This window comes from Mastigoproctus giganteus, chromosome 11 (genome assembly GCF_048544385.1).
Source record: "Mastigoproctus giganteus isolate SK-2022 chromosome 11, ASM4854438v1, whole genome shotgun sequence".
NCBI lineage: Eukaryota > Metazoa > Arthropoda > Arachnida > Uropygi > Thelyphonidae > Mastigoproctus > Mastigoproctus giganteus.
Window position 1 is genome coordinate 89,852,728 of NC_143585.1, and position 20,169 is coordinate 89,872,896.

General features: G+C 35.3%; 1 protein-coding gene across 1 annotated transcript in view; it reads left to right on the forward strand.

Annotated features, from left to right (window-relative positions):
• The first annotated feature begins 19,819 nt into the window (after nucleotides 1–19,819).
• LOC150078245 (regulator of G protein signaling loco-like) overlaps nucleotides 19,820–20,169 on the forward strand; it is a 311,630-nt gene continuing 311,280 nt past the window's right edge. Inside the window, 1 exon segment of the mRNA XM_090384508.1 lies at nucleotides 19,820–20,077. The gene's annotated coding sequence lies outside the window, so the exon portion shown is untranslated.

The window sequence follows — 20,169 nt, forward strand, 5'->3', positions numbered from 1 at the left end:
TGAGGAGTAACTGTCCCTTTCCTCTTTCGATGGCATTCCTTCTTCCTCTCCTATTATCTTCTACGCCTTTTTTGCTTTACTAAGTCTAATAGGGACAGTATATGGATAACAGAGTATATTTTACCCCTCTGTGGGGGGGGTATCCGCCGAGAATAAGTAACATTAGTCTTCTCTACTAATGAAGCGTTACTTATTCACAGGAGTACAATACCTTGGCAACTCGTTGTGAAGGTATTAACAATATGAGATATAAATAAACGATGCATGCATACTACTACCTGAGTAGTAGAAATGGTGGAAGTGCATTACCCGTGCATAAACAACCTTTTCAAGTTAGTAAGTAGTACCATTTTAGTTTGTAGTAAATCACTGAAGGCGGTAAAATGGCATCGTTTTTGTTATATCTCATATTGTGAATACCTTCACAACGAGTTGCCTTTATGCTGGAAAGCTTTTTACCCGGGAAACGTCTTACGCCGGAAAATAATACATTACAATATACAGAGTTGAAATTGGGAATTGAGAAACCAAATCTAGTACTGTACAGAGGAAAACTTCTTATGCGGGAATTTCTTATCCGGGTTCTACTGTATATACAGTAGTTCTGGAGCCCACTGCATAAGATACCATACGTGTCTACATGTTTCTCATTCGGATGAAATTTCAGGCCGTTTATGCCAGTTTGTGTGTTAACCAATGTTGTAAGGACTGTTATGCACATTAGTAGCTATATTGTGTTTCAATATAGCTACTACTATATTTATTGTTATCTAAAATGGTATCTATAAGTTACTTTTCGGTACCTTTATCTCTCAAAACCGATAATATTTGGCACCATTAACCACTCAACAGATAAAACTGATATTGGAATTAACAGAAACGAGTAAGTATTTTATTAATAAAGGAACTTGTTTGAAAAACTTGTGCAATTTTGATATATCGATATACAGAGAACCAAGAGATACAGAGAACCAAGAGATACAGAGATCCAAGTAATCTGAATCCTTTTGTATTTTAAAAAAAAATTGTAAAATGTAAATAAAGTGAAATGTTTGATACTAAAGATTCGTAAGCGCGTCCACTGTTAATTTTAGAAGAGCGAATGCACTATACCTATAAACCTTGCCTATTACTGTTCTATAAGATTTTAGAAGAAGTTCCAGGAATTAATTGAAATAAAAACCAGATGTTTAGAATGAAAGCACTTTTAATATTTTCCCAAGTTCTCAAATCGCCTTGAGCAGCTACATACATATTGTGAAATCTGTCGTAGAGTTGGTAAAAACATTTTTTTAATCTTATTTGAACGAACCACTACAAATTCCATTGTCACATCTCTTAATGTCCTCTATATCATTAAATCCTGGTTCTTTAAGCATTGGCTTGATTTTGGGAAAGAAGTAGTTCGGAGGAGATAACCCCCTTTTACTCGAAACTGGGCGAATTCCTTTAATCAAACGATCTTAAACTTGTGCATGGTGCTTCTTATTCACTGTTTTACGGGGTAGAACAAATTCCGCTTAATAATTCCCCTTACTATCGAAGAAAGTGATCAGCATCACTTTGGTTTTTGATTTTTTTTGAAATAGAAATTTTTTGTGTCTCGGTGAGAATGTTGATTGCCATTCCATGGTTTGTCTCTTTTGGATTTATGAACATTGTATAAACACCATGACTCGAGACCTGTTATCATCAAATCGAACAACAAGGAGGAATCATTATCAGTAGCTTGAACGAGCCGTTCATAATGCTTAGAATCTAAGCAGCTTTTGTTCATCAGTCAAACGGTAAGGAAGAAACCTAACGAAGATTGTCTCGTTTCTCCAAATCTTCTGTCAGAATTTCATGAACTGTTTCTCTGTCAATGCGAGAGTTGATTTTCCAATAATTCGAAAAGTCATTCATTGATCACACCAAAATTTAATGATCGCACTTTGTTCCATCGTCCTCTGTGATAGTATAGTGGTTGGGATACTCATTGGAGAGTTCTGGTTCGTGTTATTTGGGTTCGTCGACGACTGGAAGAATTTATAAAATCCTCTACAATCAAAGTGGTAGTTAACTCATCTCGGGCGAAGGAAGTGGGTCTCCCCGTGAGCTAAGCTATTCTGGGTTTTTCAGCCTACCAAATATGCAAATCAGCACATGAACACAGTTGAATATACATAATACAGGATGGCGCAATATGGTATAAGCTCCTGATGCGCCTAAAACACAACATCGTTATTCCATCATGTAACGCAATGGCAACGCCTTGAATATAATAATGTATAATATCAACCCTAATCTTAAAAATTCAGAGGTTAGGATTGATATTATACATACGAGTGACTAAATTACAAACAGCCATTTAAATATATAATCATTTCAAAAATTCACTTTTAATGCATTTTTATAATGAATGAAGCTGAAAAGTGCGCTCCATACATAAATGGAAATGATTTAATTTTTCAAGATAGAGACTACAGTATTTTGGGTATCGCGTGGATTCGAACACATAACTGTGTAAATTCTATTTTAAATCTACTTTTATTTATTTATTTTTATATATGCTACTGCAAAAGCCAAAATTCGAAATTTTAATCAAAGTGAATTGGCAAGAATCCGAATCTTTTCCATTATCTGACTGAAGTACAGTACTGTATATTAGGCACTCCGAATGTAGTGAATATATTACCCAGGCAATGATGCGGGGACAGGAAAATATCCCCCACTATGCTGTTATTTAACAATCGAAAAGGGGAATAAAGCAAAAAAATTATCATTTCTTCCCCTTACGCACAGTCCGATTATCACTTTTCCTATTTTTAAACAGAAGGCATAGGGAGGTTATAATCCCTATTCCCGAAAGACAGTAACAGAGCAATAAAGAAAGCAATGATAATTTTGTGGTTTTTTTTCGCCTTTCCGATTTTAAAAAAAGTACACAAGAGGGATTATCTGCTCTCTCCGCAAGGTAGTATGTGTTACATGTTCGCTGTACTCCTAATACAGTTGAATATGTTACCCAAGATAACCTTGCAGAGATAGCAAATACTGTACTCGTATATCTCCTCTATCCTCTTGTTTAAAAATAAGGAAAGTGAAAAATAAGAAAAACATTAATATGGAGCATTTATATTTATATATATATATGGATTGATATTTCGGTCTTTTATTACAGTGAATTGGTAAATCCTAGCATTTACGGGATTTCTGGCTTTTCAGTAGCATATACACCACATAACAGGCTATGCCTGATAACAATATGTAAAGTCCTATATAGTTTATTGAACTTTAACATTGATCTGTCTTAAATTTTTGAAATTAAAATATGAAAAAAATAATAGCAGGATGAAATTGAGAAGCAGGGTACTATTTTATCGTAGAGCAACGTTGTTTTACCGAACTATTTCAAAAAATAGTATAAAATAAATAAAATTTAGATATAAAAGTGGAATTCAGCTACTAATGTTATATACAATGAATCCCATTAGATGTGAAAATAGCAAGAAATTAAAATTCTTTTCAATTAAACAAAGAATTTATCAATTAAAGACTGAATACGTTGGTTGGTGATTTGTTGCTGCGATAATGAGTAATTGGAAGAAAGACAGTTTAAGCTGTTTAATATTTATTGATAGTGCTGTGAGCACAACAACAAAAGGACCAAGTTTATAATCGTCTTTTAAATGAATGAGATAATTTACTGGACTATGTTTTCCATAATAAGTTCTGAACTGTAATAAAAATGAACAGTTTCTGGCACTTCATATTGGAACATGAAGACATTTCAATTTACACAGGGCCATCATTGCAGATAAATTTAAGTCAGAGAATCTTTCTATATCTAACGGGTTCCTTTTATATTTTAATAAGTAGCAGCGATAAAGGCTGCTGAAGCAGTTTAAAATACCATCTTGTCTAAAGATGGTATTTTACTATACGAATTTGTATTTTCTCTATTTTATTGTTAAAATTACAAGAACAAAGGGTCCAAATGAAAATTCCAGAACAGGTAGAATTAATGAGATATAGTGATTTCGATGATTCAGAATTAAATAAGGGAGCACAAAATGCTTAATGAAACGAATTTTACTGGATGCTTGTTTGGAAATATTATTTACATACTTAACAAATGAACATTTATAACTAAATGTTATTCTTAGGAATAACATTTTGCTAGTCTGTTATGAAATTAATTCTTATGTTTTGATAGTTGGTGTAATAATTAAATATCATGTTTCTTCCTCAAATCTTTGAAACTAAGATAATAGCATTTTTATGCGCCTTAGCATATATGGGTAATGTGCTTATTGTCTTTATCATGTCTGTCCGCATGGAATAACTTGACTCCCTTGGCCCAATTTTCATAAACCTTTATATTTGGCTCTTTTAGAAAAATTTGATTTGTCGAGTCATCCTAAATGTCACTAAAATCAGGCCAGTAGAAATACAGAAATTATTTCTTTTTTCGTACATATCACATAGGCTATCCATATACCGTATATTCTAGCTGAAGCACTGGATGTTATGTTATTTTCCGTGCGTTAATTGGACGAATGAATGGGGATATGGCGGATGTGCAGTAACGAAATGCTTTCGGTTCATACATAAAAGTCGTTGCTTTTTGCTCGTTATTTATTATTATTATTTTTTATAGATCGTGAATTCTTACTGTTTGCTAAAGGGCCTGAAATATAACGCACTGCTTACATTAACTAACTTGTTTGGTACTGATTATGAACTTATTAGCAATAGTCCAATCGTTGAAGGTGCCAAGTGACAATTGCGATTTATTGCAGTTATTTATGCCATTACAAGAAATATGAAATATTGTATTATCTTATTATCTGCATATAACAGAAGTTAAATATCTGCAGGGAATAGTAATAACGTTTAATCACCTTTAGCTATAGCTGTTTAATTGAAACTATAACTATTTAACTAAACTATAACTTTTATTTATTCATATACACATTTATGAATAAATGTGTCCCCACATTTATTCATAAATAAATGTGTGGACCCAATGAAGAACCCTGTGGAACACCGATAGAAGTGTGAAGTAGTCGGAATGAAAGCCATTAAATTTAATCTGATAAAATCTGTTCGATATGTAATCCTCAGTCTAGGTTAATAGTTAATCAGCCAAACCTTATAATTGTAATTTTTCGTAACAATCCGAGATCAGAATCAAAATCCCTCGCATATCTGTGTAAACAGCATCTACCCAGTGCCCCCCCCCCATCCCCCAATCCAGCTTCATAGTTGTAAGCTGCCAGAGGGAAATGAAATCACATTGGTTGTCACAGATCCAGCCGGAAAACACGCAATTCGGGAGAAAAAGTGGGTTGGAAGTACAAAGATAACTTTTGGTGAAAACAGTATCTAATATTTTTTGGTAAGCTATTTAAAAGTAGTAACGGGTCAATAATTTTTGGCTTATAATTTAGATTTTTTTTTTTTTTTTTTTTGTGGATTGTAATAATAAAAGCGTTCTTAAAATGTGATGCATAAAGTTCTGTAGATAAGGATTTATTCAATACGTAATGCAATAAATCAATTAAAGGATCAATACCTGCTTCCAAAAATAAGCGGCACACCGTCCAGGCCTTAAGAGTAGTCATTTTTAGTCATTTTTTTAGCTTCTTATACATACACTAAAGCAACGGACCGGTCCGTTTAGTGAAAACAAATGACACTTAGTACGATATTAGCTAAACAGATAACTACCTATCTTTAAACTTGTTTCCTTGCCAACTCATTAATTGTGAAAGATACTTTGTGCTGTTCTAACCTTGGATAGTCAACTTGCTGACATGTACATATAATGATCACTTAGATACACCCCTCACTTTCCCAAGGTAAGAAATACGAGATGCAGAACACAAGGGAAGAGAAATTTAACGGAAAAAATTTACATAGAAAAAAAGAGTGGAAATATAATACAGTTGTACGTGATGAACGAAAGGCGAGGAAGCACAGCTGGTTGAATGACTAATATTATGCATTCGTCCATCTAAACTGATAATTACAGGTTCAAGTTTCGAAATTGGGATTCTGTGTACTGGTTACGCACGTATACAAGTAATAAAGTTTTATCACTCTGTAAAGGTGAACTCCACTACAGAGGAGTTCGAAGTGCTGTCAGGTTTTTGCATACAGTCGAACTTCCCAAATCCGAAAAACACTGGGACATGATCCTTGTGTGTGTGTGTTTTCAGAAAACCTGAAAAGAACACTTGGTTTTCTGAAAAGAAAATTCAAAGTTTTATGTTTAAAACAACTCAACTTTATTCTTATTTTTACATAAATATATAATAATAAACTTATTTATCATCAATTTGCTATACATAGAACGAATAATACGGACCCCAGTTTGGGAAACGTCGGTCTAAGAAAAGATGAAAGTGCTACAAATATAGCATCGGTTTATGGAATAGGAAGAACAACGGTAAATGATATAAAGCGTGATGCAGACAAAATTGAAAACCACGTGTCGAAAATGGAAACACTGACAGTAATTTTAAATGGTAATGTTAATGTCGTAAAACAATGAAGCTTGCTAAAAATGAACAATTGGATACTACAATGTTTCAATGGTTTGTTTAGAAATGTAGCCAAGGAATTCCATTTTCGGGACCTATAATAATCGAAATAGCCACTGAAATCAATAAAAAAAAAGTAGGCGAGATCCTTCATTCAAGGCTAGCATTGGACGGCTGGACCAATTTAAGTTTCGCCATGGTATTCGACAGTTGTCGATCCAGGGTGAGAGGCTAAGTGCAGATAGAGCTGCAATTTCTGTTTTATCGTGAAAAACTACAGAAGGAAATAGCGGATTGAAGTTTGGTTAAAGATCAAATATACAACTGCGATGAGACTGGCCTCAATTGGAAGGCACTACGTCAAATGACACTGGCACTTATATCCCGGTGCTTACTGAACATATGGCACCAGGATATAAGATGCAAAAAGTAGTCATAAATTGCCTTTGGTTGTTATAAGAAAACCAAAAAAACCTAGATCATTTAAAAATATTAATTTAAATGCTTTGCCAGTTAAATATTTCTCACAAAACAACGCGTGGATGAGCCAAGATATCGTGATTGGTTTCATAATATATTTGTACCATGTGTAAGATCACATTTGGCATCAAACGGTTCACCACAATATGCACTGCTACTGATGGACAAATACGCCTACTCATCCCATACACGTATGTGATTTAAAAAGCGATGATGGCAAAACATCATGCCACTTTCTGCCAGAAAACACGACATCTCTCATTCAACCGATGGACCAAGGCATGATTGAGAGTATGAAACGTCTCTGTCGCAAATTGTTCATTCAAAAACTTGTTTCGACAGAAAAAAATTATATGTGATAGAGTTTGGGAAAAGCTACACTATAAAAGACCCAATTTTCAATGTCGTTGATGCCTGGAATGATGTTCCAGGCATCAACGACATTGAAACAATACAAAGTTCAAACAATACAAAGAAGCTGGAATAAGTTGTGGCCAGAAATACATTTAACTGATACAGAAACCATTCTAAAAGAAACTGAAATTTTGCAGTTTTCGAATGTTTCTGGTTTTAAAAATACTTCGATGGAGCAAGTAAATGATTGGCTGGATATGGACAAAATGGACGTCGGATGCGAAATGTTAGACGACAATGAAATTTGGTATTTGGTATGTTGAGGGTCTTGCGGCTCCTGGGATTTTTCCCATGATGACAATTTCGGATGATTCTGAAACTGAAGAAGAAGAAAAAGCTGTTGCTGATGGAACAACAAACATAATTAGCCACTGTGAAGCTGAAACTATGTTGTCAAAGTACTTACTAACTTGTTTGATAAGTGAATTTTCCGTAGTCAGAGGCTTCAGCGCTAAAACCTTTTTAGTATAAACATTTTGATATAATGGAAGTGACCTATTTCAATTGTTTTCATCGATACATTGAGTGGTTCGAGGTACAAGAAGAAACAGATGCTACAAAAGTGTTACTTTTGCGTAAAATTCGTAACATTGCCTCCCAAAAGGCTCGAGGGGTAATGAAACAAAAGAAATTGATTGACTTTTTTAGAAAAGAAATTTAATTATGTAATATATATATATATATATATATATATATATTTAATTTCTTTAATGACATTAGAACAATGTTGTATGCACATTGTTTTCTTTTAAATTTTTTATGACATTCCTAGACAAAATATTGTCAAAATATTAAAAACAGGTATGTATGTAGAAATACAGGTATACCTGTAACAATGTATACCACATTAAGTTGTTTAAATAATTGTATTTAAAAATCATTATTAATATAGTTTCATATATTAATAATCTGTATATGATTTTTGATGACCCGGTAAAAAATAAATAATAATTAAAGTTTAATTAAATTTCATTAGGTTATGTATTATGTAATCAAATAAACAAGTTAGATGACCCAGTCTATTGTATGTATAATGGTTTTAATGTACATATCTATTCGATTATCCATCATGGTCTCGGCACATTCGAAGGTCTACTGTACTTACTAACTTGTTTGATCAGGGAATTTTCCGTAGTCAGAGGCTTCAGCGCTAAAACCTTTTCAGTACAAACATTTTGATATAATGGAAGTGACATATTTCAATTGTTTTCATCGATATCCATAATTGGATACGTTGACCGCGTTAAGTTCTGGTGGTTGTGAACAGTTCTGAATTACATAGTGGATTGTTGCTCTATCTGAAACTCCAAAGGAGCTCATTCTGCCAACTTGGTAATGAGTTTAATGAACAGAATGTTAAGCAATTAGAAATCCTCAATTTAAAAATGTTTCCCATAGGTGTAGAGTAAAAATTTATATTTATAAATTCTGAAATAGTACTTAAAAATAATCTTTAACTTATGTATTTGTATCTTTTCATTTTGATTTGTATAGTTAATATTTCATACCCTTAAGTCATTTTTCCTTCTAAAAAGTTTTCCCTCGTAAGAAGGGTAATGTTGTTTTTGTGCAGTGAAAGTGTTGTTATGGTGTTTAGTTGTTTCTGGCCAGTCACCAGGAAGGCAATCACCTGAAAAGCCTGCCCATTGCCCGTCTACATCGCAGGAAGGTGGGCCAAAACTAAGTATGTATATACTGTAGTCCACCTTAACAATCGCGTATGCCGGTCCTAAAACGGACAATATCCCGCACAAACTGGAGGTAGTGTAGTATCAGTGGGTGCCAGCCATCCCGTAGTTAACGCAGCCCACGTCTCAACTACCAGCAAAAAAAAAAAAATAATAAATAAAATAAATTAAATTAAAAAATAATGATAAGATAAATAAAAAAATGAATAAAAGAATAAAATGAATAAAAGAAAAGAATAAAAAATAAGATAAATAAAAAAGAAGGGAGGAAGAGGGAAGAAATAAAAAGGAAGAATGGAGAAGTTAAGACACCAGTAGAAACAGGAAGATTAAGTATTAAATTTAACGTAAAAAGATAATTTAGCGCTGTTTCCCAACCCGTGGTCTGCGAGACAATAATAAAACAAGCTTTTTTTTTTTTTTTTGATAGACTAAATCCTGTTAACTGTGTTGGGAAATACAGATATACCACATTAAGTTGTTTAAATAATTGTTATATTATTGTATTTAAAAATCATTATTAATATAGTTTCATATATTAATAATTATTTTGTGCTTCTAATTGAAATATAAAAGTGGTCCGTATCTGAAAAAAAAAAGGTTGGAAACGCTGATTTTGATACTCGTGTCATTGTAAAACAATAGTCCAATGCCGTTGTCTAGCATGTAAGCAGTATTGTGAATAGTAAATACAGTACTCGTATGAGTATATGGATGATATTAATTCCAAATGAATCACTATAAAATCTATTTATACTAAGAGAAACAAAATATAGTGTAGTGTAGTCAAAGAGGACGGCTACACTCCCCCCCCCCCAAATGATACATATAAAAGATGTCATTTATATTTATTTGCATCAGCACAACTTTTTCGAGATTATAATTAAGTATATATCGGAATAAGCTTCTATATGACAAAAGCCAAATATGGCTGTTGAGAACTGGTTTAATTAATTAATAATTATGACGTTATATATTATACCAGTTTTTTTTTTTTTTTAAATCAAGGACCCCATATAGCACTAGTTTCGTTTAATAGTTGCGTTAAAGGAGACAGAATACAGTTTTTTAAAACTTAATATACATTTTAATATTCCTTTTCTTAACAATTTATGTTAACTGGTTGAAAAGACCTCTTTTATTTTATTCATTAGAAAAAAAAAATCAAAAATGGCGAAAAATAGCGTTATTATATTCATATGGGGTACAGCACCATGAAAAGACGAAACAGACATATCTGACAGTGACCACCGTGCCATCTCCTTCACTATCACAGCTGCAGCACCAAAGAACAACGGCAACAACTGGAGGACCTTAGAAGATTCTCAATACGAAACATTAATTGGGCTAAAATTAGAGCATCTCTGAACCTTGACTTTAAAGCGACAGCTCCAAACCTTAACAACCTCTCTGCAGCTGAATATGCTTCTTATGTACAGTCATCCCTCTTCAGAGCCACTGAATATGCTGCCAAGCGAAAGAAAGTGCACACTTCTCATACTCCTTGGTGGACACAGGAACTTACCGATCTCAGAAAGCAAACGCATGTGGCACGCAAGAATACAAGGAGAAGCGAAAAATCTACCATAAAGCCATCGCAGAGAACAAATTAAGGTCTTGGAGACAATTGGTTTCCCAAGCTGAGAACACTGATCCCTGGGGGCTCAAAGATCTGTAGGAACAAAATTATCTGCCCAAATATATACAACACAGTGCAATATCAAAACAGTGAAACATATGACTGGAACTCAACAGTTGAGAAAATCATTGAACACATTTTTCCCGAAGATGATCCCAATCTTGACAATATGCACCAAATTCAGATTCGAGCAGACAGTGCCACTCACGAAGGTACCCTGGACGTTGATCTTTTCACTGATGTTGAACTTGGTGCTGCGGTGGCCAAGTTGAATCCCAAAAAAGTGTCCAGGCCTTGATCTGGTAGAAAGTGCAGTCATCACCAGATTTCATGAGCTCTACCCTAATATTTTGTTAAATCTCTACAACAAGTGCCTCTTGGAAGGCATATTTCCCAATTTATGGAAGCAGGCACTGCTTAAAATTTTTCAAAAATCGGGAAAACCTAATACCGACACAAGAGCGTACCGCCCAATCTCTCTGTTAGCTAGCCAACCTGGGAAAGCTGTTTGAAAGAATGATTGGTCCCAGAATCCAAACTATCCTAAACTCACAAAACCTTTCATCCAACTCGCAGTATGGCTTCAAGAAAGGATCCTCCGCGGAAGATGCCATAGCAGCCCTTGTAAAACACTGTACACATTCCACAGCAGTCCATGAGATGGCCATCTTTGTAGATTTTGAGGGTGCTTTTGATACCCTTTTTTGGGAGAGTTCCCTCAGGTCCCTTAGACTGGCAAACTGCAATCAATATCTTTACAAAGTCATAAGATCCTACTTGAGTAACAGATCAATTCAGGTCACTGCCCAACACCTGTCATATTCAAAATTTATAAACAGAGGTTGCCCACAGGGGTCAGTGCTAGGACCACTCCTTTGGAACTCTGTACTTGACCAGTGGCTCACCAGAAGCTTTGACAACTGCATCAATTTTGCCTATACAGACGACTTGGTTATTTGCATTGCAGGATGATCCAGGAGAACCTCTGAGGACCGTGCAAAGATTGTCCTGGATGACCTGGTAAACTGGACCCTCACAAATAAATTAAAAATATGAAACACAAAAGCAAAGCTAATGATCTTCAAAAACAGGTTGGATTACCGCAGACCCCTAAAATTCACGGGAAGCAAATTCCATATGTTGCACAAACTAAACACCTTGGCATAATATTGGACGACAGGCTCAGTTTCCAACCACATGTAAACAGTTTAGCAAACAAAATCAAAGCCTTCACTGCAGCCGTCATCAGGATCTCCCGTTCAGACTGGGGACTCACCAAAAGAATCCTATCTCTCTACTATAAAGCTGTGTTCTTGCCAATTGCCTGCAAAACCAAAGCCTTCACTGCAGCCGTCATCAGGATCTCCCGTTCGGACTGGGGACTCACCAAAAGAACCCTATCTCTCTACTATAAAGCTGTGTTCTTGCCAATTCCCTGCTAGGGATCTGGTTCCATAGGATCACTAACAGTAAAATCCGGACCAAACTCCTTTCCATGCAAAGAAAGGCCGCCGTAGCCTAGTGGTCAAGCGCGCGGGTGCATAAGTACATGTGCCTTGAGTGACGGGGTTCAAGCCCGTGACTGCTGAATACGGTGCTGTTGCTTGTATTCTGTGTATCTTGTAAACTCCTCTGACCGTTTGGTCGTCCCGGAGTATAAACATAAAATTTAAACTATGCTGCTTGCGACACACCGAGTAACAAGAACAACATCAACTAATGCACTGCATGTTCTATCTAGGGCCCTTCCCCTGGACCTGTATATAGCTTATAGTGGTTTCATCTATAAATACAAAAAAGGCCAACCACCCTCACTCCTTGGAATAGACTGCAATCCTGCTGCAAATATCAAACAGGAAAAAATAAACCTATGGAATAAACTTCTCTTCTTTTGGAAGGTTAGATGGGATGAAAGTCCCACTGGAGTGGTCACCAAACTTTTTATCCCGGATGTCACCGTTGCCATGAGTAAGCCACATTGTAATTGGTTCTACCCATCCATGAACACATCCTACATCCTAACAGGACATGGCGCTCTTAAAGCGAAACTGTTCCAATTCGGACTGGCGACAAATCCTCATTGCTCCCGTGGGGAAGAGGAATCCTGAACCACATCCTATTGTCCTGTCCCAACTACGAAGAACAACGGACAACACTTAAAAATAAGGTTCAGAACATCTCATAAGTCAATCTTAAAGCCTTAATTGAAAATGAGACTAACTTTCAAGCGCTTCAAATCTTCACCAACGACGTCTTCAGCAGAAGAATGCAGGTGCTTCACCACACTGGATAATTCAACAAATTCTTGCTGAGCTGTTCCCTGTGTAACCTACCAGTCATCCTGGACTTGAATTCTTTTAATCTCTGAGGTTGTTCAGAGATGTCAACCACTAGTGTTTTTTTTTATATTTATTTATTATTATTAATTGATATATTTTATTTATTATTTTATTTTTATTATTATTTTATTTTATTTATTATTATTATTTTATTTTTTAATTTTTTACCCTGCTCGTACTCAGGACAGGGCATCCTGAGTACGGGATTGCTGGCATCCACTGGTATTGCACTATCCTCAGTGGATGCGGGATTTTAGCGCACTACCGAAACGCAGATAGTTGATTATGTCCGGCTTCACGTGCCTTGGGACGGGCATGAGGCTGCAGTTGCTCAAGTGTTGGCTGCTCACATTTCAAGTCCTGATTACACAGATTCTGTAGTCAAGATAGAGACAATTTGCGGAGATGGACCCAGGTCCTGGAGCTGCTACAAACAGGCCACATAATACACGAATACATAAATGTCATTGAGTGTGCATACATGCATTTCTTTTACTTAAGCCTTGTTGTGTTTTACAAATTTGTAAGAGAAGCTTAATTTTCTGCTGGAGTTTCTTACACAGGTTCACATGATTGTAAATAGAGAATGTTATGTATTTTTTTGTATTTATGTATATAAATAAAATAAAATAAATACCCCATATATATATATATATATATATATATGCCAAAATGGGAAAAACTTTTGCACCCCCCCCCCTTAAAGTATGCTAAAATGAGTAAAACCGACACAGGTAAGTAAAAAGTACTTAATTTTCATTAAAAAATTATAAAGAATATATGGAACCATTCCTTGTACATCTACGTCCAGGTATATTGTTCTTGCATTCTCCGTACTGTATTGCGATGTCATCTGTTGCACAGTGACTTCTGTGGAGCTCGTACAACGCAAACTTTCGAGGGGAGTTTAACCCCCCCCGAAGTTCTCATAAATCATGTGGAGCTAAATCCAGTGAGTATGGTAGCTGGGGAACTAGAGTGATGGAGTGACTTAGCAAGGTATTTTGAATGGTAAGCTCCAAGTGTGAAGAGGCGTTATCATGATGCAAGCATCAGTTTCCTGACGCACATTTTTCCGGCCGTTTACTCTGAACAGTATCGCATATCCGTCGTAGAATTGTTATGTAGTATTCCTGGTTCGCGGTTTGACCATGTGCTATAAATTTAGAATGAACGATTCCTTATAAATCAGAAAATATAACTATGATATTCACACATGGTCGAGAGATTGTCCTGCTTTTTTGGGAGCATTCGAGTCTTATATTGAGTGGACCGGGACTTTGTTTACTGCTCAAAGCCATACACCCACAATTCGTCACTAGCAATGATGGAAGAAATAGTGTGGGTCAGCAGCAGTAAGTTGACGAAGATTCCGGCATGCAAGAACTCGCTGTTCTGTGTCATTAATGAAGATGCGAAACACAAATTTGGCTGAAATGTTGTGTTAAAATTGATTGACTTGTTCTGTATGAAATATCAATTTCGCGGATAGTTAAAAGTAGATCACTCCTGATCACATCACGAACATAAGCGATTGAATCATTGGTTTTTGAGGTTGAAGGGCGGCCAGAGCGAGGATCATCTTCAACTGACAAGCATCCCTTTTAAACTTTGCGAACCACTGAAAAGTTTTCATAGGATACGTAGCATCTTCTCTGAAAAGCTGTTTTTAACATTTTATGGGTATCTGTTGCACTTTTACAGATTTCAAACAAAATTTTATGCAAATTCGCTGAAATCATTTACTTTAAAATGCGACGAAACACATCCGACACTTATTCCACGTGCGATTCATTCACCTATTCCACATGCGATTCATGCTTTACTCTGTCTAGATGAGCCACAGAACATGTTTCGACAAGTCGCGACTCGCTACTACGCTAAAGTCAGGCCCTGAACTTTTTGATCACACCTTTTACATTCTGCATGCATCACCATAGCCTGGAAGTTGTACGGTGATGCTGTAGTCTGAAAGCTGTACAGTGGCACTATATCCAGAAAGCTATACAGTTGATGAATTTAAGCAGTAATATACATGAATATAAATGTCTGGATGCGCGCGGGTTTTTTTTTTTTTTTTGTTCTTTCGTTTTAAGAAAACTAGGAAGTATGTCAAAATATTTTAATATCATAAATAATTAAATTTGTATTTAAAATTCTGTATTTAAATTTTGTAAATAAATATTATAGAAAGAATCTAACTTCACTGTATCTAATCTAATATTGCTGTATCTGATCTAGTCTAATCTACATAGTAGAGTGCTACTACATTTTTTTCCTTACATTTCCGGTAAAAAATAATATAGGGCGGCTAGTGTTGAAAGGTCATTTAGAGAATTCACAATAATAATAAAAGACTACAAAAGAAATGTTCTATGACAAACCAAATTAAATGATCTCACTATACTAGCTACTGAATACAAAAAAACCTCCAAAGTGGAGCTTTAAATAATTAATATGAAGTGCGAACTTCGCTCTCTTTCATTAATTGGAACGTTACACGAAAATATTTTGCTATTTGTATCCTATCTCTCTTCCTCTATGCATTATTAATCTGGTCTTTCATCTCGAAATCCACCCTTCAGCCTATCATGTCAACCGAATATTTTCCTATCTTATGGTTAAATGCCAAGTTTGGACATCCTATTGTGCTATCTTGGCGTCAACTGTACCAACAAATTTCCCGAGTAACATGATCCAACACTTCAATACCTTTTCCATAGTCCAAATAAGTTCGAAGAAAATAAAACTTACAGAAGCCAAATTATGGACCAAATCACCAGAACTACTATAAAAATCTGAGCTTTATTTATAGAAAAGCTAAGCAAATTGTAATAAAAATGATATGTAGGTCAAGCTGTGTGTATATATAATTACAATGTTAATTTAATATCAATTTTATTTTAAAGTTAATCGTTGCTTGCTATTAAGTAAATATACTTTTCTAATTAATGTCATTATTTTAAATATCGAAAATTTGTATAAAATTGAATGCTGTATATAAAAAAAAAATTGTACACCCCCTAGCCCACTGGCTGTTCAGGGGTGAACTTAAGGTGAATAAAAATGATAATAATAATAACAATAAAATTTAAATAGTGCCTATTACTGTTCGCTGGCAATACAAAGCGATTCAGTGTTTTGTAAGTCTGATCACTGGCTATAGTGACTTCCTTAACTTCTGCGACTTTCTTCATTGACAAATTCCACGTAGGACTTCATACCAGCGCCTCTCCGTTGTTTTAGTCTAAACTCCCTAGAATAAACAGATTTGATTTTTTTTTCATTCGTTAACTCTGTCAAGCTAGCCACTTTCTTCGATCTTTACCCTGATATCTAGATCCGCGACAATGTGTACAGGACAAATATTTTATATTCATTCATATCAAACTTTTAATTTTTGCAGATTTGTTATCGCCAGTTTCATTGAGCTTGTTATATTTTTATTTTATTCCTTTTTTAAAGCCATATTCACCTATTTTATATTTTATCATAACTTAAATTATGTTAACTCATATCTTGGCTGTACCGGGGCTAATGTCCTTATTTATTAGATGGCAATAAGGGATTTTATATATATAATTAATGATTTTGCAAACATAAAGGTAAGGAAGATGAATTTTTAAATAAGAACCAAATTTATAAGTTAATGATTATTAAAATTATTATTAAAATGCTTATTTTGTACTAACTTTCTGACAGTTTTTTTTTTTTTTTTTTTTTATAGTTTGGATCAGGGGTTGGCAACTTTTATAAATGGCCAGGCAAATAAAATGTCTATGAGGTACATGCGAGCCAATTGTTTTTAGCTTTCCACGATTTTTAAGATTATTAAAATGGTTAAAATGGTGTATAATAAAAAAATTGTCATAAGCTGTTTTATGTTATTTATTAAAAATATAATTCAAAAATATATATAATAAACTGCGGGCCGTTTGTATACAGTATGTATTTTGAAAACGAATGCGGGCCGGAGGGTTCCCACCACGAGTTTAGATTCGTTGAGAATTACTAAATGTACATTATAAATAATATTTTTAGTAAGGCGTTGTTGGCGTTACATATTAATAAAAATAGAAAGATGGAGGAACCTTTCGGTGGTCTTCGCATGGCTGCCTAAAATTTCTAGCTACGCAACTGATTGCTGGTTTTATTAAAAACTACAAAAAAGTGAAACCCAGAATCATTAAATCTGTCCGCGCTAGTCAGCCCATAGGCAGACTGGGCCAAAAATTCTTATCTGGGAAAACTTGTAGCGGCCTCATACTAGTGAGGCCGCTACAAGTTCTTTATGGCCAAGTTCACACCGGCCTCCGGTGAGTCTTTGGCCAGTCCGTCGAAAAACTGATTGAAGAATACAAACACCGCAAATACACTGATTCTTCATGGCCTTAATATTAATAAAATATAATCGTTCACTATTCTTTCATCGATGTACGGACAATGGGCTAAATGCCTGCATATCACAGGTTGTTGTTGGTTGTAGTGGGGTGTTAGGGGCATCAGCGACTAAGGCCATATTGCTCCATGTATACTGTGTAAATTGCGTGTGTTCTGTGGTCGATTTTCTGTTTGCTGGACGAAAAATCCCAGTTTCCGGAAAAAAAAATCATGCTACCCTCGCATGAGGGTAGCATGATTTTTTAACTCAGCCACGTTGCGAAAAACGCCCATTAAAATGTTTCACGTCATCGACGGGACTCGAATTCAGGTATTTTACACGCATTGTGGAAAGGACAGTGATTCTACTAACTGTGCTAGCCACGAGGGCGTATCAAAGCCACTTAAAAAATAATTCAAATGTATTCATAGTGGTTTCACCACTTGTCATTCGTTTAGAAAGTTCTGAGTTTGAATTCCCTGGTAAACCGGAGGAATTTCTAAAGATTTACTTCAGTTTTCTTCCTTTCAAATTTCTATCGAAAAATAGCATCCAACATGATCATGATGGGAGGCGGGGAATTTTTCATTTTTGGTAAATAACATTTGATTTTTTTTTTTTTTTTGTTTTGTTTGTAGTGTGTATGACGCAATGGCTGATATTAAGTTGAAAACCAGCACAGGTTAATGTAGTACGCTTGCTCTTTTTGACACATTTATTAACCTCAATTTTTTTTCTTAAAAAGAATGAAAATTTTAAAAAGATTTCATTAAATTGAGTATTACTATATACGTATAACGTGATAAATGTGGCGTTGCTGCTAACTAATAGTCTTTTTCATGCGCTCATTGGAAAGTGATTGTTGTTGTTATTTTGGTTTTTAGGAGCATTAGCAACTAAGGCCATATTGCTCCGGGATATGCGGTGGTCATTCCCTGACATTTCCGCATCCTCCGTATTTGGTGGTCACGGGCTCGAACACCGATCTAATCAAGAAGCGTGTGCTACGCAATGCTGCTCCTTCCCACCTGGTTACGGAGGCGCCTTGGAAAGTGACGTTGAATTTAAAAAAGCTGTGAAGAGCCTGTGAATTTAGCGATGACTTGTAAATATTCTGACTTGTAAAGAGAAACCTATCTACCTTCAGAGGTTATATATGAAATAAATATCACCTATGTGGGGGATGACTTTTATGAAATAAACAAAACTGCGATTAATGATTTATCACGTTTTATATAGTAATACTCGAGATATGTTTAGTTAGTTCAATTTAATGAAATCTTTTTAAAAATTTCCTTCTGTTAACAAGTTTGCGCGTGTAGCACAGTGGTATCGTCACCCTCCTCCCACACCGGCTGGAAAAGGTCCGGGTTCGAATCCCGTCTCTGACGCGAGGAACTTTAATGGGGTTTTTTCACGTCGTACACTCTAGGTCTGTATCATAGTTTTCGCAATGCCAAAAATTAAGGACGGTTTATTCTTTATTGAGACCTTTAAAAAAAAAACGATATATGCGGGAACGATGTAGTCTAAAATGCATGTTAATTCATTTGAACATGGGACCAAGAGGAAAGAGCATTAAAAGCATTAGTTATAACAGAAGTTTACTGCGTTTTTGAATTATCCTTTATGTACAGAATTGCATTTTTAAAATGACAGTTATAGCAATCTTTCAATTTTTTTACTCTTTTCTAATCTCTCTCTCTCTCTCTGACGTGTTAAAAGGAAATGGCTAATTGAATCAGTAAATTCCTTCATGCAGTAGTGCTTTGTTACAATAATTTCCTATTAACGCTCAAAACCATGGCTTGGAATGAAGCGGAATGCCGTTCTGCTTCGTTCGATATGATAATTTCGCCACTTGTTTATTAAAAATAAGATAATCTATTAATGACGTTCTGGTTCGTAAAATATTCATATCAACCTCTACGAAAAACCTATGTAATAAGCAGTGTGTAGTTTTAAGGCATCATTGCATTAATGTGCGATTTTATCAGTAACTGCACACATAAGAATAATAAGGTACTTGAGGTCTGCTTCATCACTAGTTATTGTATTTCAGTATTTTGCAGCTTTTTTACTTTAAATGTGTTACACAAAAACATTTGCATGGCTTCGTCAACATCAGATTCATCTCTTGCTCACTGTTTTGTGTAGTCCACGGTCAGCGTTACTTGGTTATGCTCGTTATACTAGCGTTCGTTACCCGGCCAGGTGCAAAACTTGGTTGATCAATAAGAAACGAGCATCATTATCACGTGATCCAAACGGTCATCCATTTTGTACTTTCAGCCAGTGGGCATGGGGGAAAGCTAAATTGTTCGCATTCTTTAGTTTGTTGGCGCTAGTGGAGGTTTTTAAACGGTGTTTGGAAGCCTGCTAAAGTGAGATTAAGTTATGTGCTGCATTGATGTTAATGTGAATCATGTTTATGGAAATTGATAAAGTGCAAGTTTTACGCTATGTTTAATTTGTACACCGTGTGCTCTCATTCGGCAACAAACCACATTCCTTGTTAACCCGGAATAGGTGTTACTGCCACTTTGGGAGTGTACAATCTTTTGTGTGGTGATGGGCCTCACAACCAGTTGGCGTCAGGAATTGAGGTAAGCCAAATTTCCAGTGACCGGCGGCGTTTAATTTGTTGTGACTCACGACCGTACGAAGATAATGTGATATTTTTTCGTAAACGAGTGTA